Here is a 27052-nt window from a genome sequence, read left to right on the forward strand (position 1 = left end):
TCCACGGATTAGGGCTTTGTGAGTTCCCATGTCCTGAGCTCAAGGCTTAGAACTCTTGACCATGAGTTCTTGTTGGATGATTTCAAACAAACACTAATCAAAGAAGTTTGTAAAGGCACTTGAAGAATCACAGGTTCCTAGATGTGAGCCTTGCAGAAAAACAGCCAGGGCACCCCGGCAGGTGGTTTAGCACACTGCAATTCACAGATACAACTCCACGAACTAAATGTCTAAGTATAAAATTCAGAGAGAACTGCACATTAAACTATAAGTCAAGCCTTGGCAGGGGGTGCAGCGGACTCTGTGGATCAGTAAAGCTCTCTGTAAGGGAAAGTAAAATTTAAAAAGAGGACATTACAACTTAATCTTCCTATGATCTTTCTTCAGTTGCTAGGGATTCAGAAAAGGAGAATTCAGAAAAGGTATTAACATATCAATGTCAGAGGAGACTTAGAATGCAGGAAAGTGGATTGGGTTTGGAGGTGCTTCCTAGTAAGCTCTTTGTTCTAGGTATATAATTTTATTAGCAAGCTGAATGATCATGTCAGGCATATATAGTGCACTAATTCCCCAAATCAGGGTGCCAGGTCTCTGTAGGAGGCCCAGCTCTGTGTGTGTGTGTGTGTGTGTGTGTGTGTGTGTGTGTGTACACACGTGCACGCGCGTAGAGATATGAGCAGCATCAGCAGAATCAGTAATAGTAGGCAGAGACCCCTAGCATTCCAGAGAGGAAGTGGACTTTCCAGTATCATGCCATCACTAGCCTGACCTCGTTTCTTCTGTCTCTGGGGGCTGCCCATTTTTCTTCTATGACTAGAACTTTTACTTCTCCTTAGATCCAGTACCAGTCTCCTGAAGCATTTCTTCTGTCCAGGATCCTCAATCCCTCCTCTGAAATCCACTTTTTCAATTTGCTGAGTGTGCTCCAACAAGCCCAAGGATAAGACACCTCCCATATTGACTGGGGCTTATCATTGCAACCTGGAGGACATAGGAAAAACACCTGTGTTGTTTGAAAAATCTCTCTCCCCTGTGTCACACTTCTCTTATGCCCGCCTCTTTTATCCAGAGGACAGTCTGATTCACTGTCAGAAATACTGGTTCACTTTGTGCGCACTCCTCAATTAGGCACACATCTTGCACGCAAAGACAGTATCTTATAAATCTCTGTCCACACAGCCTGGTCCCCCACACACAAAGTATACTTAACGGATAATTGCTCAAGGGCTGATTGATTAAAAGAGCCTCAGACTTACTCCCTTCACAGGTTCTCAAGAAGAAATATACCATGAAACTGAAGGATACAGCTGGCTTCCTAATTAATATTAGTCACTTGGCAGTTCTTAATTAAGAACTCTAAAATAAAGACCCACCTTTCTACCATGCCAAGCGGGTATCACCTTCATTAGTATTGGAGTGATGTAACCGCAGCTTCATTTTCATGCTCTTTCCTCCTTCCTGCCAGATGGGAACATTAGCCGCATAGTATTTATTAATATAATAAACAAAGACAAGTGCGGAGGCTTGGGGAAATTCAGGCAGAATTAGTCACTTACACTCTTTCGGGATAAGCTTTACATATAGCTGAAGGAAGGCTCCTATGGTCTTGCGCTAAAAGGAAGTGGGCGAGGCTGGATGTGGGGAGCAGGCTGACTCCTAGGCTCTAACTCTAAAAGCTCTTCTCCTAGTGGGGTTCTGGCATCTCCCAATGACCCTCTCCCCTTATTCTCATTATCCTAAGAAGCAATATTCAGGGTTCTCTGTCCCTGCCTCACAAAAAGAGTGGGAGACATCTCAAAAGGATAGTTACAGTTTTCTTCAAGATGGTCACCTAGTCACTGAGGGTGGCTGTCTTAGTCATGTTCTTGTGGCTAGGACAAAACATTCAACACCCACAACTTAAAGGAGGAGTGGTATATTTTGGTTGCTTGTCTTAAGGGAACTCAGTCCATGTTTGGCTGGCTATGAGGCAGGAAGGACATGGTGGAAGGGCCTTGGTAGAATAAAGCTGCTCACCTCATGGTGGCCAGGAAGGAGAGAGAGAAGGGAGGAACTGATACATTGTTCCATGTCCCATCCTCAGTGATCCTCTTCTTCTGACCAGTGTCTAAATGGCCTACTCAATTGCTGAGCTCAGTAGACAATGAAACTCTCAATGAGTGCAATATCCCCATGATCTAATCACCCTCCAGAACCATGCTGCTGAGCTCATGAGACTTTGGGGGACATTCTAGAGCAAACCACAACAGTCACAAAGTAGTATTTGACCAATAATCGCACAGCACCTTTTTAGCTCTGTGTATGAGCCTCAACTATGAACTGGTCATCAAATACCCTCTTCTTTACAGCTCTGAAGTGGGCATCCCTGAGGGATGCACATCAATGTCCTGGTATATTAGTTCCTCTTCCGCTCTCGATTGTCCTCATTTGTCCAATGAACTACTTTGCTACCCTGCTTATCAGGTAAGGAGGGAGAAAGTGCAGGGAGATCAGAAGGGGTGGGTGAGAGGAATCCACATAATGTATACCCTCTCTCCTCCTCTCTCCTCTAAGGGGCCAAGGCAAGAGCTTGCACTTTGAAGGAATTCCAGCTGAGGTTTGGAACTCAGGTCTTCCCTTCCTAGGCTGGGTAACTTGGAGAAGGGGCTAAGATTAATCTTCATCATTGGTGAAAAGGGTTCAGTCACAGTAGTCCTGCAAGCATGGGAAAGTTGGGAAACATACACAAAGCTCTTGAGCACAGCAGAAGGAAGTGCAGATGTGATCTACATTCTAGTCAACCATGGTCCATCCAGCCCACCCAGGCCTGTCTTTTTTTTTTTTTTTTTTTTTTTTGTCTTTTTCGTTTTTATCGGTACCAGGGATCGAACTCACGACTGCCTGCTTGCAAGGCAGGCGCTTATGCCGCTGAGCTAAATCCCCAGCCCGAGGCCTGTCTTGATGTACAAGGAAGGATGCCACAGTGGGCTAAATGCAGGCCAGAGTCTGCATCTCAACTCTGCAACTTCCTGCCTTTGTGCATTCAGGAAGCTACTGAAGTGTATCAGTCACCACATGTGAAAAAATAGGGATGAAAATTGGAGTACACTTATCTCATGAGGTAGCCGTGACCCGCTGCATGTACACTTTCCAGGATGTGCCAGGGCTATCTATACTTGTCCTCATGATTGTGGGGAGGCCGTCTGGATGTATTCCAGATTCAGGTTTGGGATGTCAGATGTTGTTTAACAGCAAGTCACACTGGCAATGCTAAGGATGGTCTCCTTGGCTGCATGACCTCTCAGTGTCCCACTAGATGGTCAGCAAGGTGAAAACCCTACTATTCCAGGGTTCTAGAACCCGAGTCAGTTTTACATGTGGACACAAAGCACTTTCCACCAGTATCAGAGTAAGCTAAACATTCCAAAAATGTGACTTTTGTACAAATCAAAATAAGACTGCTTTGTATTTGCAGCTTTTCTAAGAATTATTTGCTTCTTTATACAAGTGTATCACTATCAGTCTGTCATTAGAATCATCCAATTCATGGAATTTTTATGCACAGACAAAAATGTCTGCTACTTCCCATCCTGAAGGATAGTCAGGATCAGCATTTATATACTGAATGTACTAAATAATAAACACTATTTTTTTAATTTCTCCATTACCCGGTAGCTAGGGAATTATAATGACTCTTTAAGCATCACTTGGTAGGTCATATTACTTATACAATCTATTTCAGGACTGTCGTGGCAGTATTTGAAACATAAAGGATCTGAGGGTTTGAGAAACTGACCTTCTCATGGGGCTGCTCAGTAAGTTAAGTGAAACAAGTAAGTTAGAGCACTAAGCAAGGCTCTAGCATGTAGTAACTGTTGAAGAAACCTAGTCACTATTATTATAGGCAATATTACTGCTCTCCTAGTAACCAATCCTTCCCTCATGTTGCTTAACTATCTGCTGATAGAGAATGAAATTTACTCTCTGATTCTCTGGATACTCTATCCAGAGGTGAAAGCAGAGTGCTGAAGGGCATCCTGTCTGAATCCAAGGAAGACTGATCGTATATGGCAAGCCGCCCAGAAGGAAGAGAGATTTTTCCCAATAGCTCTGACACTCACACAGGGTACTTCATTAGCCTGTCCATTACAAACCACTTAAGACACATATTTATTGACAACAATCTGCCAGTTGATTAAACATCTCAATATATGACGCTGACTTTACATTAATTAACAGTTTGGAGAATATAGTTCTAGAAGTTAGGGTGGTCAGTTATGAACATTTTTGCAATACGTCCACTTGCTTTAACTGTTTGTAAAGAATCAGCACATTATGAAAAATGAAAGTAGGTAACAATCTTCCTTCACATCAGTGTATCATTATGTACACAAATGTATTTACACACTTCATAGATTCAGTTTACCTTAAAATCAATTTATGTTCATATATAAATAGCACTTTTCTTTTTCAGTATAAGCCTGAACTTCACTGACCATGTAACAACTCTGAGTTAAGTTCCAACGGAATGTGTTACAAAATAAGTAGCAAAAATTGTACATTCTTTACTCTATGGCCTATAAAATTTTATGCATTTAATAAACAGTATACAAGACAGGAAGAAAAGGCACTAACTGATGCAAGCTGTGTATTTGTTCTGTGATTTTTCACTTTGGACATGTTTTAAAAACAAGACACTACGGGGGGGGGCGCGAAACAGATTTTCTTAAAGTTTAGCACAAAATGAGGGCCTTGAGAAAGTCTGTTGATAACTAAGTCTCACCTTCTTCCTTTTTATTAACTGAACCTTATTGTTTGACCTTTCAAACGATCTATAACAAATTTCTCCAAAGAGAACAACTCTTCCGCATCTCCAGAAGAAACAAATTCCATACAAACAGATATTTCAGTTTTACAGCTTCTGCTGGGTTTGGGTCATTTTCACAGATCCTGATTATTTCCAGTGCCCCAGGAATGCCCCAGTGGTTCAGTCTTGGTCAGTCACTGATCACTCTGCTCTCAGGAAGTGGCACTCTGAGTGTCCCATTGCCCTCGGGAGGGTTCACTCAGAAGCTTGACAGACACATAAAGCTTCTCAAACTTGCATGTGTAGATTCTGATTCAGGGAGCTGAGGTGGTCTCTGAGGTTCTGCATTTCTGACAAGTGAGCAGATGGAGCCTGGAGGTTGCTGGGCTGGAGGGCAGGTGAGTATCCAGGTGTCTACAGTGCCTGCTTGGTCCTTGTCCTCTCAACAGAGCCACACTGCCTACTTCTCTCCACAGTGGGGCTTTGCTATGGCACAGCTTCCCTTCACAGAACTAGGCCACACTGGAGGCTCTGAGGCTGCTACTTAAACACCCAGGACTTTCCTCTCGTGATCATTAGAGGAAGAACAGAGGTCACTGAATGGCTGCATGATAAAATTTTAAATTATCAAAAACAAAAAAAAATGTATAGCATAAAAAGAGAAATGAGATTCAATAACTCCACTAAACTATTAGTCTTGTCTTGCATGCCCACCTTGGAAGCAAGAGAAAATATTAGGAAATTCAGCCTTAAGTGTACTTAAAGAAAAAATTTCAGAGACTTTGAAACAGTAGTTTCTCACAAACATCTGCACTTTCTTAACTGTAACCTGTTCCACTGTGAAACACCAAAGTCCATGCACCTATATGAGTCTGGTTAAATCCTCATAAAGAAGTGTCCTGTGCTGAGTGGGCCATGACTCTCACATAGAACTGCCCTGTGCACCCCAAGTAAAGCTCCCTATGTCTACAAGAGAGACTTCACTGATGACACAAATTCTTTATATTGCTATTTTATATCAGCCATTTAGCAACAAGGTATAAATTATTTAACTTTGAGAAAACACCTACTTGAAAAAAAAGTCATCCTCAGAAAAGCACTTATGAGTGTCTTTGTTTACTTATTCATTAAGCAGTATTCTAGGGTATATGCTTAGGGTCTTGCCTATCTCAAACACTGGAAAGAAAGCCAGTCTGTTCCTGTATCCATGTGAAATTATTACATAACTTCTTATCCTTTTTAAATTTTCTGCTTTTCCACTAATACTTGATCCCTTTCATGCTTGTTTTTTCTTTTCTTTATTAACACTTTCACAACACATTATAATTCCATCCAATGATCAGGGTTCTGCCAGACTCTTTGTCACACTGACAGCTTGTGACACTCATCTTCTGGCATCATACAGCTCCATGAACTCTATACCCGCCTTTATCTCTAGACCTCATTAATGTAACAGTTGATGGGAAAGAACAAAATGATACCCAAAGCCAGCGTTAGCCTGGCTAACTCCGGAGCCATCCGTTTGTGAGCTGGGTAGCTTTGTTCTCCGCGTGGCCTCACACTCCAGGTGCATTTCATGGTGGCTTCAGCAGTGGTCATGATCCATTTAACTGAAAATAATTCCTCCTGAGTGGAACTTGGTAAAAAAGGTATCATAAACCTGGGACACATGATGGAGTTAAACTAGACAATCAAACTTAGACATTCAGAGAACATCACCCCAAATATCACCTTATGTTTAATCATTGCCAGTTTTTTGCTTTGTGTTGAAATATCTCAAACTCAGTCTCCTGCCTACCAGGAAGCACACCAATAAATTAATCACTTTTCTAATCTTTTTGCCCACACCACAGTTTGAGTAGCTTTAACTCAGGTCACAGTCAACTCTGGCAAAGTGTCCTCACCAAATCTGCATTAGTGTCTACCATGAAAAAAAATTTTTTTTCCTATTTCATTATTTTTCATTTTAATCATCACCAACAAATACCAACACATTTGCCTTTCTGGGTCCCACAGTTTGACTCAAAATTAGCATCCAACTGTCTGGCAGCAAACCATTTCCAGTAATTAATTTGACCATCACAGAGAAAAGCGTCATGTTCCACCGGAGGCTGAGGCATGAGAATAGCTAGTTTAAAGCAGGACTTTGGAAGGAAGGATTCAGGGGCCCAGTCACACTGCAGAGTGCCCCTGCCAGGGAAGTCACCCTTGGGATCTGCTTAGGTGGCTTTCCACGAGGTTCACAGTAATAGGAAACATTGTGGGAGGTTTTCACCATTAAAATAAAAAAATCACACGACTGAAGGGGCTTCCCATCCTATGCTCTGGAACCCCTGGAGTTCCAGGTGGCCACCATCTCCACCACTAACAACAGCTCCCTCCTTTCTTTTTCTTTTAGTTTTTCCATTTCCTTTTAAAAGCCAAAATGGTCATTTAAGAACTATGCTCACAATCCAGAAAAGAGAAAGTGAAACTGACCTGGTGAGACAATTCCACATCCCAAAGTCTTATACATACGGCCAAGATAACCCTGCCTGTCTTATTTCAATGAGTCATGATTTATGATTTACTGTGAGCCCAAGGCGTCTTCCTTGACCTTGACTTTGGTGCCCCTAAAGAATGCACACTTCTGTTGCTGCCCCAATCCCTAATAGTGTGCACACAGCTCTGAAAGCACCCCAGAAGCCACTGTCACGTTTGGATTGGCTTGAGTCAAAGTGATGGGGGAAAGGACCTGAATTGACATTCCAGGCAAATGTGACAGGGCATGCACTTCTGAAATCAGCCCAGAAAAGCACTGGAGCCCATCTAATTAGCTCCTGCCTCCACTGACAAGCTCTTTCACATCCTCTCTCAGCATGGGTTCCAGCCCCAAAAGGGTGTGTGGGAAATTATTCAACACTTTGTCTGTCACGTCACTATTATGCATCAAAATGTGCATCAGTATCAGACATTACTTTTGTCTTTGAAGACCATGGGGAAAATTCTTCGGATTCTCTTTCAAAACTGTTTTCTTTGGTCTCCCCAACACAGAAATATTCCCAGCCAAACAAAATCCTTACCAAACAATAAACAAGACACCAGGTTTAGAACTCTGGATCAACTATGCAAAATAGGTTGTTTTGTGAAATTGTATGGATAAACTATTCAAACTCCAAAGTCTTTAAAACTCTCTGGGTCTTCTCATTTAAGGAGGCAACATATACATTTTTGCATTAGTAGTAATGAGTTGGAAGTGTCTCAAAAATCCTGGGAGCCCTTTCAAAACTAAGCTCCTGTTTACAATTTGAAGGTATCCACCATTTCATGAGGTCCATGATGGTTTAAACTCAGCAGATAAGAAGGATCAAGTTGTGATACGTATATGTACCAATTCCTCATAATAAATGCTTAATATCACAACATATACTAATAAGTATAAATAAAATTAGCAGATAGCACTTTTATGCATTATAGTGTACCCCTTCCATCAGCTAAGTTTGCAATGAATCCTTCCTACAGCAAACTGCTCAGTCCTTGATGAGGAACAGAAACGCATAAAATCTTCTGTTTATAGCATTAAAGCTCTTTCAATTTTCCTAGGTACTAATAATAAAAATGCCACCACTATGTTGGCCACCATCAGATAGTACTAACTATAGCTTTGGCCCAGTTTCCCGACCCTGGCACTGTAGGTCGAGTAATTCTTTATCACAGGGGTTGTCTTGTGCATGGCAAAATGTGCAACAACACCCCTTGCCCATACTTAAAGGATATCAATAGCACCCACACTAGTTGTGGCAACTGAAATGTCCCCAGAAAGGGACACATGTACCGTGATGGGTAAACTGTCCTGGGTAAGAATCAGTGCTTTACACTGGTGAATGGGCTTGGAATAGAGGATATGCCAAATGTGAAACAGGCTTCATATTTATTGACCAATGGGATGTCAGTCAGGAGGACTTAAAGTCAGGGTGGGCACCAGGAAGGGAAGCAGAGTTTATTTCTGCTTCCAATAGAAAAAAAAAATGTTATGATGTCTACTATTTATCCTCTTAGAGAAAGAGAAACAAAACCAATTAGAGCTGCTACCCTGTGCTAGCTATATGCTTTTGTTCTAAATTCTTTCCTCTGGCCATGGAATAAAGGTGACACACAGAGGGTTTGGGAAGGTTGTGCCATCATGGAATGTACTGAAAAGCTATGCGTCCTATGGTGAATGTGCTAAGGTAGCAAGTCCCAGGCCAGTTGGAGATATTAAAGCAGAGGCCAGATGACAACTGGGTCAGGCATGTGGTGGAAAGGAATCGGCATGAGACAGAAGTGTGACCTAACGGACCTCTAATGTCTCAACTCCAAGACCGCATAGGTCTATGTATGCCTTCCCATGCTTATGCTCTTCAGAGCCCCTTTGGAAAAAGCTGTTGACAAGCACAGAGCATGGGTGTTTTCCTGGTGGATCAGGATCTAACCCAGGGCTTTGAAGGGTGCCTAAAATCAATTGGACATCTACCTCTATCACTGATCACCACCTGGTTCAGGGATATCTCCAACCGGTTTTCTCTTCCCCCTAATTCTCATTAACCTGAAAGATAAATTACAGTAGTCTGGGAACTCACACTGATGTTCAATCTGTCTTTCCCAGCAATCTCTATTTATCAGATGACTTCAACCAAGTGAACCATGGCTCCTCAGTCTTTGCCAAGTGTACCCTCCAGCAAGCTAACCGAGAGAGAATGGCGTGTTCCACATGGCAATGGGACTGTTGCTGTCTGCTGGAATTTTCTTTGCTCTTGGCTGTAGAGAGCCCAGGTGAGTAAAATGTTTGGCTAGTAGTTCTACAAAAGTAACAAAGACATATGCTTTGCTACTCTGGTTTCAAAACAAGTCACAATAATCCAGACAGTGAATGTGTAAGCAATTTTTCTTAAGCCATCTAATTGCATCTCCCAGTATTTGTTATAATTAAAGCAGATGGGAGCTATTCATAGGTATACGACTTTTTATATAAAATTTTGAGTGGAGTTCTGCATCACCTTACACTTCTCTTTTAAATATTTTCACACATAACTGTGTGCTGTGTATACGCCTAATCCTTTTGTCCTGTACCTTATGTTCTAGATTTCCTTATTGTGTCCAGTACATTATATGGCATTCAATTCCCATGGAATAAAAATGTGTAGAGATGTGGCTGTCTGTTTATTATGTGGCAAAATTCCACCAAAAATCAAAGAATGTGGGACTTGAAAGCGAACTTATTACAGACGATCTAATTTACTTCCTTTGTGTAGCCTTTGGGAGGTATTGAGTACACAGAAGTTCCGTGACCTAAGATTGCAAAGTTCTATGATTTGCGAGTATAAGTCTACTTTACTGCATTTTCCACTTATTACAGCTTATTTGTTATCTACAAAGGTGAAGCATTTGCTTGGTTATTTGTGCAGAACAACTGTAGAAGACTGGTGATTTCTTACCAAGTTAAATATTTACCTATTCTATGACCCTCTAATTCTACTTCTAGGAATTCACCTGGGGAATTGAACATGTATGTTCATTAAAAGAATGTTCACTGGACTTGGATTCATGATTGACTCCAAACTGAAACAACATTCACGTCCAGTTAGAGGTGAACAGATCCACACACTGTGGCACATTTAACAATGGAAGAGTGGTTGTTTTTGAGGGTATCATGGTCAAGTTGTCCTAGTGCAGCAATAGAAAAAGGAAATTATATTGGATTATTCCCAAGGACCTTTGTATTTCTGGCCATCTACCTCGTTTCTACAGTCCATTCTTTCTTCCTCTGCTAGTCAACTACTTCATGCTCCTTTCTTTCCCCTCAAACCTGTAATACCATATTTCCTCCTTTATCTACCTTGTTGGCTGATAAGCCTGCATCTTGTTTTATTCAAAAACTTAAAGCACTGAAGCAAACTTCCAACTGGTCCAAACACCAGTTTCCCAACCTGCTTGTGTGGGTGCCATACCTTCTGTCTTCTTCTTAAACTGTTTGAGTTTCTTGGACCAAGGCCAGCATTCTACTTGCATTCAAGATTCCAATCCTATGCAGTCATGGTAACATGGGCTTGCAGTCTCATGTGCCTACAGTCTGTTACTCAGGAGGCCAAGGCAGGAGATTGCTTGAGTACAGGAGTTTAACATTGATAGGTTCTGCTAACCTGGGGTTTAGCTACATCCTCCCAACTTGGTACCAGACCCAGAGAAACAATTTATCTCTCCAAGATTAACATTCTCCTTTACATTCCAGAGATAAACCTCCTGTTCCCTTTTGCATATGTGCCAAGCGCTTTCCAATCCCAAAACTCCACAACCACCCAAGTCACCACCTCCAGCCTCCAGATAATCATTGTCTCTTGTTTTACACAGGCAGATGCTCCTTTGAATCAGCTGTTAATATGTCATTTTGCCACTTCCCAAACTCCTCCAACCAAACCTGAAAAAGTAGCTCTACTTCTTTGTTCTCATTTGAGAGCCTCTGTACCCCCCGCCCCATGAAGCTCTCCCATGCCCATATTAAAGGCCTCCTCCTTTGTCTCATTCTTATCTCACTCATTTTTTCTATGCCACTTCACATTTGAGAGCCTAAAGACACTCAAAGACAAGCCTGGGCAACACTGCAAGACCTCAAAACTAAACCAAGCCAATGAACTTCCCCCCTTCCCCTTTAAATATATGTTAACATTGCTACAGCAACTGCCCTCTGTCTTACATCATCTGTTTTCCATTTCCCCTTCTAGTCATCCATAGTCACATAAAATATTCTAGTATAGTAATATGCTGTCATCTTAAGAACATCATTCCTTAACCCAACACTCTTCTTCAGCAATTGTTATTTCTCTGTCATCATTTGAACAAATTCAAGGACTTATCTGTGTGGAACCCATTCCAGTTAAACCTTCAATCTCCATTACTTCGCCAAGCCAGCTCTGGACTGCGCCCTTTTAACGTCACTGGTCATCTCTCACTCTTAACTCACTCTGACCACCAGTAGCAATCAGAAAGCTGATGATGCCCATCCTCTTGAGGTACTTAATTTGCTTGGTTCTTAGGCTACCACCTTCTGTTGCTTTCCTTGTCTCCCCTTGGTGCTCGTGCCTTGGGACTGAGTGTCTAGATGTTTTTTCTTTATACACAATTCCTAGATGACCCTCCAGACTTCTATGGGTCAACGCAGCTCTGTCTCCAGCCAAGATCTCAATCCTGTCTGCAAGCTCCTGCAACCAATTGGCTATTGAACAGCTCCTCGGGTGTCTAGAGACAGCTCACCCTCAACCATTTCCAAACTTCCTTTTCCTTCAAATTTGTTCCACTCCCAGGATCCTGCATTTCAGCAATGCTAATTTTGATCTCCAAGTTGCTTAGTTAAATTACAAAGTTATCCCCCACTCCACTCTGCCATCCTACCTCCACTTTATGGGCAAATTCTGCCAGGCCCCCCCTTCAAAATAAATACCTGACATTTTATAGTCTCATTTTTTCCACTGCTTCCACTTCATCTCATGCCGGCATTACTGTACCTGCCTCAAAATCACTTTCTCTGCTTCCTCTTTGATTTTGTTGAAGCAGTGATATTTTTAAAAAGATTAGCAGGGTCTTGTCACTCTCTAGCTCAAAATATGCCACTGGCTTCCTGATTCATTGTGAACAAAGGGCCAGATGCATTACAGCAGTGCAAGAGCCTTCTACCATCTGTCCCATGTCACCTGTTTGATCTCCCCTCTTACATTGTTCCCCAGCTCACTCTGCAGGGCCTGCTTCCCCCTGGGTATACACACTTGTTGATTCCACTTTTAAAGCATTCCTCCGCCAGATTTCTGTACATTCTTCAGGAATCCAAGACCTTACTTGACCACCACAAATGAGTTAGCAATCTCTTTCATTTTGCCTCCCCATTACCATCTGACATAATATACATCCATTTCACTTTTGCCTCATCCACTAGAATGCAAACTTCATCAGGACAAGCATTGCTTTGTATTCTCTATTATTTCCAAGATAAGTAATAGGTGGGATCCAACCCAGAGGTTTCTGCATGTCATGCAAGTGCTCTACCACTGAGCTACACCCGAAATGTGTTTCTTTTATTTCCTGCAACCAAAGCATTACAGTTAAATTACACTGTCAATACATTAGCTCACTGAGACCACCGAGCTCTATGTTCTCAATGTCAACATAAGCAGAATTGACAGCATGGAATCAAACCATGAAGAAATACAATCTTGCCTCCACATGAAATTGAAACAGCATTTTATGGTGTTCAAAGCTGTTTGTTCATTTAGAAAACATTTACAAACATGCTAGTATGAGCACAGATTAGTTAAAGAGGAAAAAATCAGCAGGCTGGGACCGCAGAAAAGGCTTACTCTAGGCAGCAATGGTGAATCTATAGCATATATTTACTGCGCTTTTCTCTTAAGAGATGCTAATTTATGAGCTTTTTTTTTTTAAAACTAAAACCTCAGAATTTGGGTTTAATTGCACTGTAGGCACTTTGCAAAAAGTAAGTGGGTTCTAGGCTGCAGTTTTGCACTTGGTCTCTAAAAAGCTTGCCGTCATGGCAGAGTCTAGCTACGGTATCTATGTATCTGTGGGGCAGGGAATTAGTTGTAAACATGGATCTTCAATTTTTAGTCCCTTAAAAACAAAAAACAAAACTTACACCAATCTAGAAAAACTGAATGTGGAAAACAGAGGAAATATATAAATAGTTATGGGGCTACAATAAAGAAAAGCCATTCTAGGCGTTCCAGTGTATCAGGCATTTAGAAGATGGCACAAATGTAACCTCAGCAATTTAAAATGAAAAGGTAACTGCAGATTAATAACAATTTTCTGTACTTATTAATGGGAGATCCTCAAAAACAGAAGTGATTTTCCAAGCATGGAGGAGAGGGATAGGAAGAAAGGAACACAAGGAACAGTTTCCAATCTGACTCAATATCATGTATTCCATTCTCTGTTTTAAAAAAATATCAAAGGAAAAAAACAATCCTAACTTTTTTATGGTCCTTCCCACCTGTAAATCATAGGCAGATGTAATAGTTCTATCTTGACAAAACTTGTGTAGTACACAGAATAGTGACTGTACCTATATAATTTTAATATACTTTGGTTTATATTTATATATTTTATACAGGAAGAAACCAAGGGTAAGATATTCTTCCAAGAAGGGTTCTATGGTCAATTAAGTTTGGGAAATGCTGCAAACTAGATCACCTTAGTGATGATATCTTGATGTACAACAATCTCCACCATTTCTCAAGCTCCCTGGAACACAAATAATATATCAGTTATTTTTTTGGATGGCACCTATTAACCTCTTTGCATCCTACGCAGATCTCCTTGCCTAAGGATTCTCCAACACTATCACACATCATGGCCTCAAAAAAGCTGCAGAACTGAAATGCCAGTGGGCTTATGATTTAAAATAAAATCCTTATGAAAATAACAAATGTAAACTCACGCAGTGCTTGCTATACAGGAGTGACTCCCCGAGGGACAGCTGCCTTGTTGTGGTGCCAGGACAGAGGCCCGAGGGGTTCACGGGGGAGGGGAGGCTCTGAGAGGCTGGCTAGAGAAGGGGTGAGACCTTGCCCCAGCTGGAATGGTAACAGATGCCCACAGGCAAGGAGGCACAGGGGCCTTACAAACCCTAAGCTAAAGAATCACACATATGCCATCAAAATAAACACAGCTCAATTCAGTCCCCACAACAGCTCCTGACATGCACAGAAGCCTGAAGCATGCGGCAGGCAGAACAGCGACAGAAGAGAATATTCTACAACACAGCATTAACTCAAACACCTTATGGTTTTCACAACTTCGAGAATGGATGTAGACTTCACTGGATAATTCATGCTTATTAAATATGTGTGAAATGATTGTGATTCATCTTCCCTCCTGGTCTTTAAAATGACTTTCTGATGCCAGACTTGGCATCACCAGAAATAATACAATGCAGTGTAAAGTGATCTCATTATTATAAGTATCCTTTAATGCAAAATGATTTCGGACAGTTCTTCAGTTGTGCTGCTGAAGGACTTTGTTCCTATTGATGAATGGTAATGTATGGGGTAAATTATTCCTTTGATGTCAACGCAAATGGAACTTCTAAACTCATTATGTATAAATTATTAAGTTATAAAACACCATCACTAATAAAACTATGGCTACAATAAGAAGTGTGATTAAAATCACATGTAACTCTGACCTATTAACCAACAATGTATTAATCCATAAAGCTGTAAGCAGCTTACTCCATTACTATAATTAAAATATGCTTCATCGCTAATGGCCTGAGCAACCCTTAAATTTCCCTGAAATCATTTTCAAATGATGGGCAAAACAGTAGTTCTTACCAATTCTTAGTGCTGGTAACTAAGGAAACCTTTGTGATAAAAAACTTTTTTTTTTTTATCTCTTTTCTAATGCAATCCTATTGAGTAGGAATAAATTTATAGCTGGCAAAACATTTTGGCAAAATTCATGTTTAAAGGTAGGGGGAAAAAAAACCCTGCACAGAAACTGAGGGGAATAACAATGTTTCACATATTTCTGCCAACATATTAACTAATACAGCAAAAAAGATCCTTGGTATGTCATTTGCTGACTGATGAATGCACAGGGCTGTGACTCAAGCACGGAATTTTATTGCTAAAGACATTTTCATCTGCAGCCAAATCACCAGGGAAACACTTTGTCAAACAACTTCATTCTGCATGGAGACTCTGTGACAATATTGGCATCCTAAGAATTTGTTCAAGTTTTTCCTATTGCATCTAACCTGTCTGTGCCCAGAAATATTTATACCCACACTGCAATTCACGCAGACACTCGGCCTAGCACCTAGAAACCACCCTACCAGCTCATGTTTTAGCACGCCAGCAAGTACAGAGTATGTGCTCAGAAGCTGTAAGCTTTTAACACAAATGAGACAATGTATTTCAGAAAGGCTTAATATCCCACTTCCTATGAATGGGAACTGATGCAGCACTGGGTATCTGTGAAGTTACAAACTCAAATTTCCCTGCAGGCACCCAAAAGCTTTCATGCTGAGTTGAACCATAAAGTTAGGAAAATTTGGAAACAGTAAGAGAAAAGAAGAAATATGGAAAGAAGGGTCAGAGGAGCAAGACAGGTGATGTTATGAAAAATTACTTGCATGCTGGACTTGAAACTTTGACTTGTACTTTTAATTTTGGTTTCTGCATTTGTTTCACTGACAGTGGGAACCCCACCCCATCCATTAAGAAGCCATCTTTGCTATTTCACTCTTATTGTTGCCAAATCATTGCTTTGCCTAATCATCACAAGGCCAAATCCCCACCCCTAAATAACTTTCTTAACCTCTTCAAAAGCTTTTGGATTGAAGCACCTACTGTCTGTCATGCAGGCCCCTGAAATAGCCTCGCAGTTGGTCTCTTCACTGCTACTGGCCCCTTCACTCTCTCACGTGAATATAGTCTAAGGTGATCTCTTCAAAAAGCAAAGCTGATCACAACTCAGCCCCTTGACGGCACCGCCAGGCCCAGAATGGGTAGCCCTGCCTAGCATTTTGACGTCACTGGGGAGCACTGTCGGGACAGTAACTCGTCTGTGTGCTCTTCCTTCCGATGCTGTAAGGGCTTTGCCGGTTTGTCTCTCTCTGATGGAAACACCGTCAAGTCTCCCTCCTGCACACCACCTATGTTTCTTATTCCTTCATGTGACGCACACCTCCTGCCAGTTTTCAGGGCTTTGCTGAGCCGTCACATCTGCTACACGCTCTCACAGTACGGCCTGTGTTTTCCCAAACTCATTACAGTTTATTATATACGTCTATATATAATGTTATTTGATTTGTCTCCCTGTTGCTCTGCAGACTCACATGGGCATGGAATGTACCCGTCTTTAAGTACCTTTGAATTGTTTATCTGAGGGTCTATCATAAATGTAAAACAGGTGCTCAACTGGATTGTGCACTGAAAGGATGGAGCTAAACAAAAGGTTTTCTCTTAGCAATAACACTAGGCAGGAGGGCTTTTAGTATCTTCCACACCCACTGCCATTGTGAAAGTCAGGCTCTAACACCACAAAGAGAAACAGTCATCTGACAGGACGATCTGCCACCTATGGACTAATTGTTTATGTCATCAAGTTTTTTCCTTGGATGCAACCTGAAGAATTTAGAAAGGGATGTGTAACCCACATCCACACCTATACTAAGGACCAGTTGCTGTAAATCCTATTTTATTAGGACAATCACAGGACAAGGCCTGGATGCTGCCCCCTTAGGGACTCAACTCTGAAATTTTAAGGGCAGATTGCCATCAACACCAACCCCCTCCTTCCCAGAATATAACTTTTAGTTCAAAAGCCTGGATAATTCATAAACTTCTGCTACAGTCACTTGGGGATACAGATTATAGGTATGTACCCAGGAGCAGCTGGGCTTGCATTCACACCAGAAAAGACTTCCTGTCCAGGCTGGAAGTGGAAGGTTGGGGCTTGTGACCTGCACTTTGGCTCGAAGTACAGTAAAGGATCATCAACCTAGTCTACATGGCGGAGAGGGCAGTACAGAAATGTCCTGGCACAAAGGCCTCAGCAAAGTGGCTGCTCTAATTTGAGAAGGCTTCTACGTGGCTCTTTTTGGCTGTGACAATCTAATGTATACCCAATATTTGTAAACTTAGCACTATAAGGGTTACAAAAATATCCTACTCTTGATTTTTCTTGGACATGGAAACGGATGGAACTGATAATAAACATCAGTCTGATTGTAGCATAATTTTGATTTGCCGTATCAGTTAATATATTCTCTGATAATGGAGAATACCAATAGCCACTTTCTCTTTAGTAAGTTACTAAAAAGCAGTGAGGTACATGAAGATAGGCAGATAGGGGAAAAGGAAATGTTCAGAAAACAGAACAGAATAATCTACAAAAGATGGAGAAAAATAAAAACGTGCTGCTGTGTGTTCCAGGGAGGGCTTCTTAAAGATGGAAACTACAGCGATGCTGGCCTTTGCCACTGGAGTCTTGTCAGCAATAGGAACCTATTGTCAGTGACAGAATTTGGGTCTGCAAAAGTTTTCCTGTCAGTGATTCTTCACAAACTGTTGGCTGCAGGCTGAGGGAAAAGCTACTTTCTTTTGTCTTAAATTTTCTGGCCATTAATTATACCCTGGATGGCCTGCTGTCATATGGGAAGTAAACAAAGAAACATCCTTCTCAGCTTTGGAGGGGTATCAAAGTTACATACAATTACAGCATTATTCTTAGCTCTAAGAGGGCTATTTTTTTTTAAATTTTATTTAAGAGGAAAAAGAGAGAAACACAAAACAAAACAAAGCGGTGTAAGGGTACACGTAATACAGAACTACAAAAAAAAAAAAAAACAAAAAACAAAAAACAAAAAAAAAAAAACATACCAGTAAGAAATCACCTGTTAATAGATTAAATATTATCATCTTGGAAATAGTTGCTCAAATCACAGTATCAAAGAATACAAAGTGGACATTCAAACAGAGAGACTGCAAACAGCTGTGTTCAATGATCCAAAAACATTAATATAGTCAGCTATTTAACACCCCTAAACACACTTGCTGTTATATCTGTTAGTTTTTCCCCTCTCTTTTTTACAACAAAATTTACACATTTTGGATTTTATTACTCCTTAGTTCTTATTACTTTTTTGGGGGGGAGAGAATACAGTCAAATATGGCAAAACAAAGCTGTCAGTCAAAACCAAGGATAGACATAGCACATGATGTAGAACAGAGTACAAGGTTATCAACAATGGTTATCAACGTTGTCTCTTGTTTCCTTAAAAAGAATTGTCTATCTCATTAGATATTATAAAGTTGGACAAAACAGTAGAGAACAAGACCAATAAAACTTAGGCATTGTAAACATTACAGGACTTCCAAAGGAGACAATAGTCAAACCAGAATGGGCATCTTAGTGAATCTTACTGCCTTCAAAGTAGTTGCCTATACCCTCAAACTTGATACTATCATACAGAATGGAACAGAGTCTAGTCAGTCAAAACAAGTTAAGAGGGCTATTTTAAAGTATGTAAAAGCACTAATCTTAATCCTATAGCCAAAAAACTAACTACTGTCTTGAACAAAAACCTTGTGAATTCTTTAATTTCAATTTATATAATTCTTATCAAACCTCAAGATTTCAGATATTTGTGCTTTCTTTCCATTTTTTATGGTCTGATTTATTAGGAGTACAATTTATATACAGTAAAATTTTAACTTATTTTTCAATAAGCTCCAATAAAAATTTATCAATATTTCTAATTAAAATGTTAATTTTAGCAGGTGAAAAGGTAAAAAGTCCATTTGGTATGTGCAAATGTTCACTGCTTAATTTACATAGCAGATAACAACAACAAAAACAACAAAAACAATCAGTATTTTTACAGTGAAGGGATTTATAAAATGGCATAGTTATGTACAGATACTACTTTAATGGTTGTTTACAAATCTACAGAGCTATTTCAGAATCACAATATAATGTTAGAAGTCAGCGCAATAATGCCTGGCTATGGAGATCATACAGATTGGTTTGGGCAATGTCAAGCACATAAGTGACAATTTATAGAAAAGGTTAACAGATATGATCTGTTCCTGAGAAGTGAAACACCGTGACTGCCTTAAAAAATGATGGCTACCCTTTAGGTCAGAGTGGATTACTAGTGCATATTTGAAGGTGTAAAAAATTATCTCTGGTATGTGAATAATGCTCACACATTAAAGAATCCATTAAATTAGTTAGCTTAGCATTTTGTGGACAATTGCTTTAAGTAGCACATAATGAGTGTGCTACTTAAAATATATGTACTGGGTATTACATAAAACTTAGATGAGGAACAAGTATATAATTAAAATGGTAACTTCTGTATCATATTCATTACCACTCAAGTCACATATAGGTACCAATATGTAAAATGGTCCATGATGTCCCATCTTTAGGAATTACGTGACCCTGGGAAGATTGGTCAACTTTTTTGTGCCTCAGTTTTCAAATATATTTAATGGTGATACTAACAGTAACTGCTTTAAGATTTACCTGGTGGTATCCTTTCTGTGTACCCTCTCATTTATTCTTCACAGCAGTCCAAGGATGTGTGTGTGTGTGTGTGTGTGTGTGTGGGTGTGTGTGTGTGTGATCACAGATTTCATATGCTACCAAGGAAGACACTAAGACACAAGAGAAGTTAGAGCACTTGTCCAAGCTCACACAGCTCAGAAACACTGACTGTGGCACTAACTGCCTACCACAGAGCAGTACTGTGGTTTTCTACTCTACCTGGAGCTACAGAAAGAAGAAAAGAACTAGGACTTCTTATGGTGAACACTAGGGACACAACATTCAGAGCAGGAGGCATTAGGAATGAAAATTAATAAAATGATTTTTAGAAGTAAAAATATGAATTATGGGAGGAGAAATTACATTTTAAGAAAATATCAGTGCTAATAATTCAGCTTTGATTATTTTATGGCATTTTTGCTGTGGCCTATTTTGTCCTGAAAGCATTTCAGAAAACCATGTATTGTGATCTAATTTTCTCTGTAAGAAAATAAAACTAAAGATATTATGTGACAATAGTTAGTAGCTCTGTCTCTTCAGCAACCTTCTTCCTATATCTTAGGGAAAAAAAAACAAAGCCGAGATGTTGGAGTGGTTTTGGAAATTTCTACATACAAATCTATTTTTCCTTAAGCTATCAAATACCAAAACCAATGGGAAAAATCATGTTATATGGCTTTCTAAAATATCATGTCAGAGTTGCAAATTTAACAAACATAAATAAGGCTAGCCAAGGTTATTGAAAGTCACTTCTGTACATTTTTTAAAGATTATCTTGGAGAATTTTTAAGAGGCAGAAGTACTCTATGTAAGATTTAATATGAAAGGTAGTTTTATTTGCATGCTTCACAGAAATGATCATTTCTTCCAAAGACATCATAAAAGAAAACAGAGAAAGATTAATTATTTTTAAAAAAACTGGGCATTCAAACAGTTCATTTAAGGCTTACAGTAACACATTTTTCAAAGGGAAAAAATGTCACATTACGCAAAGGACTTTGAGAGGGCTACTTTATATTTCATAAACTAAAGATCACAAATCACATTTCTCTAAAGGAATCCCCCCCCCGATATAAATTTGCCCCTAAAAGAGACACTCATGTGCCCTAAAAAACAGAAACCATCACCACAACACAAGCAAAAACAACAAAGCAGTTTCTGGATGAAAGGCACAAGTTCTTATGCAAGTGTCCTGTGAGTCTTCCCTGCATCATACTGGACATGAGAAACCGTGTCCTTCAGCTGAAACTAGATGAAGAACGTTATGTTGAACTGTGGTTAAAGACATTTGTACTGTCAAGAATCATGATTCCGAAGTGTTCATAGTCAGGAGCTGTTTCACCAAAAGTCAAGAGCCTTTTCATCCTTGGTTCAGTGACTGAAACATAACTGTTGCAGATGAACAGAGACCTCATCTCTTCCCCTCCTCAATCAATGCTATTCTCTCCAGCTGAATAAAACCCTTCCCCCTTTAGGTCTGTTGGCCCCAGCACATGCTTCTGCCATAATTCCCCAAAGACTTTATTTCATATACTTAATGTGCTCCTTTCACTACTTCTTCTATCCCACATGTCACTAAGGCAGGGTCCAGAGGTCTTTCTGACTTCAAGGGTTACCACAGAAATGGCATGTAGGAGCTGGGGATTTAGCTCAGCGGCATAAGCACCTGCAAGCAGGCAGTCGTGAGTTCGATGCCTGGTGCCGGTAAAAATAAAAAATTTAAAAAAAAAAGGCATGTCAGGTGATCTTAGCATCATTTGTAAGGTGCTGTAACTAACAACATTAAAATGGACACAAGCACATTGAAAAGACATTCAACATTAGGGCTACTAGGAAAATGCAGATCAAAATCACACTGGGCTGTCATTTCACCCTCCCTAGGACGGCTATGGTAAAATGATCTTCATGCGGAGATACCAGAATGCTCAAGCACTGCTGGTGAGAATGTGAAATAGATAAAGGTGGCTACAGAAACAGACTGATCGCTCCTCAAATGGGGTTGCCACAGGACCCAGCAATTCCACTCCTAGGTGTACACCTGTGAGAAATGAAAGCCTACGCTCATGCAAATATGCTATGTTCATGCAAATGTATGTGAGTAGAGCAACATTACTCACATGAGTCAGAGAAACAGAAATGGCATAAATGCCCATCAATTATGAATGGATGAATGAAATACGACGTAACAATACAATGGACATGATATTACATGGCCATAAAAAGAATGAAATACTCACGCATACTACACGTGGACTAGTCTTGAAAACATTAAGCAACACAAAAGAGGAAAATAAAAAATGTGGTGTGATTCCATTCAGGTGAAATATCCAAGGGTACCTTGGTTTATAAACTTAATTTTTTCTACATTTCTAGTCACAGACAGAACTGGATGAGAACCAAATCAAATTCAGTGGTCAAGGTCACTGCTGACCTTATGGGGAAACTTGATGCTGTTCTTGTCCCGTTCTGTTTATGACCACGATTGTGGGAAGAATTATATTTGTGAACCAAAGAGACTCCTGTAGTTGAATAGACAGGGACAGAGAGTAGAACACTGGTTTCCAGGCTCAGGGAAAGGGGTACCAGCGATGAGCTAAGGCTGATATAAATGTACTATAATTGATTACAAGGATGGGTGTTAACTATGAGTATACAAAACGTCACTGAACTATACATTTTGCATGGATGAGTTTGCATACTGTATGAATTCTAGCTGAGCCAGGGATTAGCATGAGGTCATGGGTTCAATCCCCAGTACCAAAAAATAAAAAATTAAATAAATAAAAAATAAAAAAATAAAGGTGTTATGGTTTAGATCTGAAATGGTTCTCAAACACTGATGACCACGCTGATGGAGGCATGGTCCCACCTGGGGCCACAGTGAGTTGGCGGCAGAAACTCTAGGAGTTGGGGCTTAGTTGGAAGAAGGGGGTCACTGGGGATCCTCTTTGAAAGGAATACCAGGACCCTCTGCCTCCTTTTTGTATCTGACTCCTGGGCACCATCAGGGAAGGAGCTTTCTTCCAGTGTGCACTTCTGTCATGATGTTTCTGCCTTGCCACAGACCCCAATGCAATGAGCTGAACTGTCTGAAACCATGAGGCAAAAATAAATCTTTTCTTCAAGTTGATCATTCTCAGGTGGTTTGTCATAGCCAAGAAAAGCTAATTAACATAAAGGCTATACAATAAAAGCATCACTAAGTGATCAAGAGAAAGAACTCTTTTCTTGAACCCAGGATCTTTGCGCTGGGCTATATCTTCAGCCTTTTTTAAAATTTTGAGACAAGATCTGACTAAATTGTTACATTGCATAGGCTGGCCTCCAATTTGCAATCTCCCTGACTCAGCTTCCCAGAGTGCTGGGATTACATAGGTGTGCCATCACGCCAGGCCTTATATCTCGACTGACACAAGTGGGAACAATGACTATTCAAAGATAGCTAAATTGCCCAGGATCCCTAAACCTTCTCTCTCACATGTTGACCGATTTGCTGACTGTATGAATGCGCTGTGCATGGTCTCCCTCTTCACACTGTGAAGAAACATCACAGCTTGCAGTGAGCCTCTGCATGGAACACAAACGTGGAAGGGAAACTGCAATCTCAGATCAGTCAAGTCTGTAACTTTTATGAAGGGGCAGGAAGGGCAGAAGATTGAGGGAGGAAGACACGCAGATAGCTAAAACAACAAAAACTCATTGTTTTCAAATTAAATGGGAAATTCAATTGTACACTCATACTTAAAAGCATTATCTTCCAAAAAAAGATGAAATGTCCCTGGAATAAATTCAGAAGTTTTGGCGGGGGGCGGGGAAGGGAAGAGTTCCTTATCTACCACTTTATTGTTAAAAATCAAAGTATTTTTTAAAAAAATTAATAGTTTTGGTGAACTTAATGATTAGGAATAGCAAATAGTAGGCTGAAAAATGTTAAATAATTTGCCTAAATTACAAAGAACTGAAACCTCAGTTATGGCAGATGATTTCATTCTAGATTTCACTTACCAAACTCCTTCCCCGCTGCCCACTTTGTCATATACAAGACTTGTTTTGCTATAAAATGATTCTGTTCTAAGACTCTTAAATAGTTAAGGAAAATCCATTTAAATATTTCTTTTAAAAAATGAGAATTTTGTGAACATTCTTAGCCAAAGATTTAAACAATCTCATCTTTATCTTTAATTTATTGTTTGAACCATCAATGCAGCTTTAAACTTAAAAAGGTTTTCACTGTCATTCATTTGCAAGCAAGACAAATACCCTAACAAAACCCAGATTAGAAATGGTCCTTCTGAATCAGGAAGCCACATGCTCAGCATGGGCAGAAACTGAGAATTAAATCACTCCCTTTCTCTGAGATAGGCATCTTTTCCTTTATTATCCAAACAACTGGGATAACTTATTTATCCAAATCAATTAACAATTAAAAAGGAAACACACATTCAAAGGGGAGAATCTTATCAGTATTTTTTTTTTAAATTACTGTACCTGAAAAAAACTCAAGGCACACTTTTATAAATCCTAAGAGGTACTTAAAATCAGAGCTACTAAAAGAGAAAGAGAATTAAAGAAAAAAGGAGAAAAAAAAAAAAAAAACAAAGCATTTTTCTATATGGACAGACCATAAAAGGAAAAAAAAAAAAGAAGAATTAATGTTTCTTGTTACCACTAGTTTGCCAATTGAAACAGCAAACATCAAAATAAAACTATCACCTTGCCTGTGAGTTATTTATAGGCAAATTTTTTGCAGGGGGCATAATACAAATGAATTTTTCACTGAATTTAGAAAGAAAATTCTCTGCAGAAAAACACATACAACTGTCTTCACAAATCATTAATGCATGATGAACATTCCAATTTTACTGGAAATCGCTTCTTTAATCTTTCCTGAAATGAAATTTTATAAGAGACATAAGGAGATTTAATTTCAGGGAGAAAAAAAAGCCCACATTCGCACACAGAGACAAAGTAAATTCCGAGTTATCACTGCCATCAAAAAATAGGACTCAATACTACGTTAGGACTTCTGTTTAAAGGACCAAATAAAACACATCTCGTCTTTTAAAATGTCTTTTCAAATGCCAGTCCTTCCAGAGGAAGGTCTAGGATTATGCCTTTCTCACCACTGAAAGACACAGTGGTAGAATACTTTGTAAACTTGTGCATGTGTGTTTTCACAATAGTGAATTCACTCTTTCCCTCAGTCTTAATTTACACGATGGAATAATGCTAACACAGAACTAAATTTAAAAATGTAGGTACATCCATTTGGTTAAAAGTCTGGCTACCTCTTTAGCTCAGTGCCATTATTTTTAAAACAGTATTTGCAGGCCCAGAAAGGGGGTGACAGGAGAATGAGGAGACTTGGATGGTCTTACTAATCACCTTTCTTCTAAACAGAAGCTTCCATGAAGACTGTACAGTAACACTGTTAACTAAGCACACTTCATACATTTTAGTTCCCTCAAAACTGTGCTCACCTACTATGAATGGTTGTCAAACACAGGAGCAGTAAGAGCTCCAGAGATGTTCATTGCTATTGATAAAGATAACGACAAATATATGTTGAGAAGAAAAGAAAATCAAGAGAAACAAATCAATAAACTCTGTCTAAACAAACTAAATGTAAAAAAGTCCTGAAAAACTTTATGATTTTATCTTGACAAAGAAAGCAGTGAATTTTTCATAACACATATTTCATTCATGGTTTTAATATTTATAACCGACACATACAATTTATGAACAAAAATGTGGACTCTGGAATTTGTTTAGGTTTGATTTACTGACATCATCTTTATTAGATAAATTAATTTTTTATTGTCACATAGCCAAGATGATCTTCTGCACATGAATTTTTACTATGAAATAGTTTAAAAATTTAAATGCTGGATGCATCAAAGTTTTTACTACTGAGCTATCACGTTTTTTATGTATTTATAAATGTATTTTATGTATTTATTTATTTTTCAAACTGATGTCAAACAAGGAATATATGACTGAATCAATGATCTGAGGTAACCTTTTTCATTCTCTTTTTTCTAGGTTAAAAGGTGTTCTGTGTTTAATGATGAAACATTCATTTATTTTGTCAACTTTTCATCTGAAATTTATTCAAGGAAGAGCCAGTTCAAATTTACATTATTTGCAGGGAAAAAATGCCAAATGCTCATCCTTCAAGATTATATTTTTTACCTTCCTCTTGCATGGGCAGATAAATTCTCAGTGTCACTGCTGCTGAGTTTCCCTGCTATTTTTATTTTCTACTGACAGAATATTCAAAGCTGACAAATGCTGCAGAACAGACATAGTTATTAAAAGCTTCAATTTACAGCAAATAGTGACAGTTTGCTCTTGCTGCTCATAAAGTAAAATCGAAGAGGTGTAAATACACAGGAAAACACACTTTAGATATCTTTAAGAACTATTCTGATAAGAAAAACTCATTTAAAACATTACCCCAGTAGTACTCATTTAGGTATCAGTGCAAACATTCTTACAAAAATAAAGTGAGGGCTGACAGCACCCAGTAGTACTTCAAAAGTGTTACTCATGATCACCTTTTGTATCAACAGAAGACTGAAAAATAACAAGTAACTAACTTGAAATGCAAGACAATTTTGAACTAATTAAGAATCACGTTTGCGAAGATGGGAACAAAAGGCAAAAAGCAGAATATTTGCTTCCACCTCATAAAAAAAATTGGCTGGTTTGCTTTTGAGTTGACTATCCTAAAACTGACAATAACTCAGACTCCTATTATATTTTAGGGAATTTAGGGGAGAACAGGAAGCATTTACATGAACATGAATTCCAAGTGGTGGCAGGGATCAAATAAGGTAAGAGAAACTTCAAGATAAAACATTAAATGCTTCTTCAATCCTAAAGACCTTTGGGTGACACTGACGGTGGAGTCTCAGGGAGCTAAACCGGGACCAGTTAACAGTAAGAAGAGAGACAGAAGAAAAAACAAACAGGAAAAACCATGCAGAAAACAGAAGCCAACAACTATCCCCCACTCAGAATGCATATTACCTGTAAGAGATGGCGGGCTCAGAAAGTCTGATCTGAGGTTGTACAAAGTGTCCTAATGTCACAGAGAGGATTTCCTGTTACAGGACACAGAAACCAAAAAATGGGCAAAGGAGTCACTGCTACCCATAAACTTTTCCTGATGATGGGAAT

General features: G+C 39.4%; 1 protein-coding gene across 3 annotated transcripts in view; it reads right to left on the bottom strand.

Annotated features, from left to right (window-relative positions):
- Rsu1 (Ras suppressor protein 1) overlaps positions 1-27052 on the bottom strand; it is a 188722-nt gene that overhangs the window by 18944 nt on the left and 142726 nt on the right. The window contains exon 9 of one of the 3 annotated variants that reach the window (XM_063237873.1): positions 1-27052. This exon is cut by the window's left edge and continues 18377 nt beyond it; it is cut by the window's right edge and continues 3705 nt beyond it. The exons of the other annotated variants lie outside the window; for them this stretch is intronic. The gene's annotated coding sequence lies outside the window, so the exon portion shown is untranslated. 3 annotated transcript variants of the gene reach the window in all.

This window comes from Cavia porcellus, unplaced genomic scaffold, assembly GCF_034190915.1.
Source record: "Cavia porcellus strain 051 isolate PalLab524CR breed Dunkin Hartley unplaced genomic scaffold, mCavPor4.1 scaffold_27, whole genome shotgun sequence".
Classification (NCBI taxonomy): domain Eukaryota; kingdom Metazoa; phylum Chordata; class Mammalia; order Rodentia; family Caviidae; genus Cavia; species Cavia porcellus.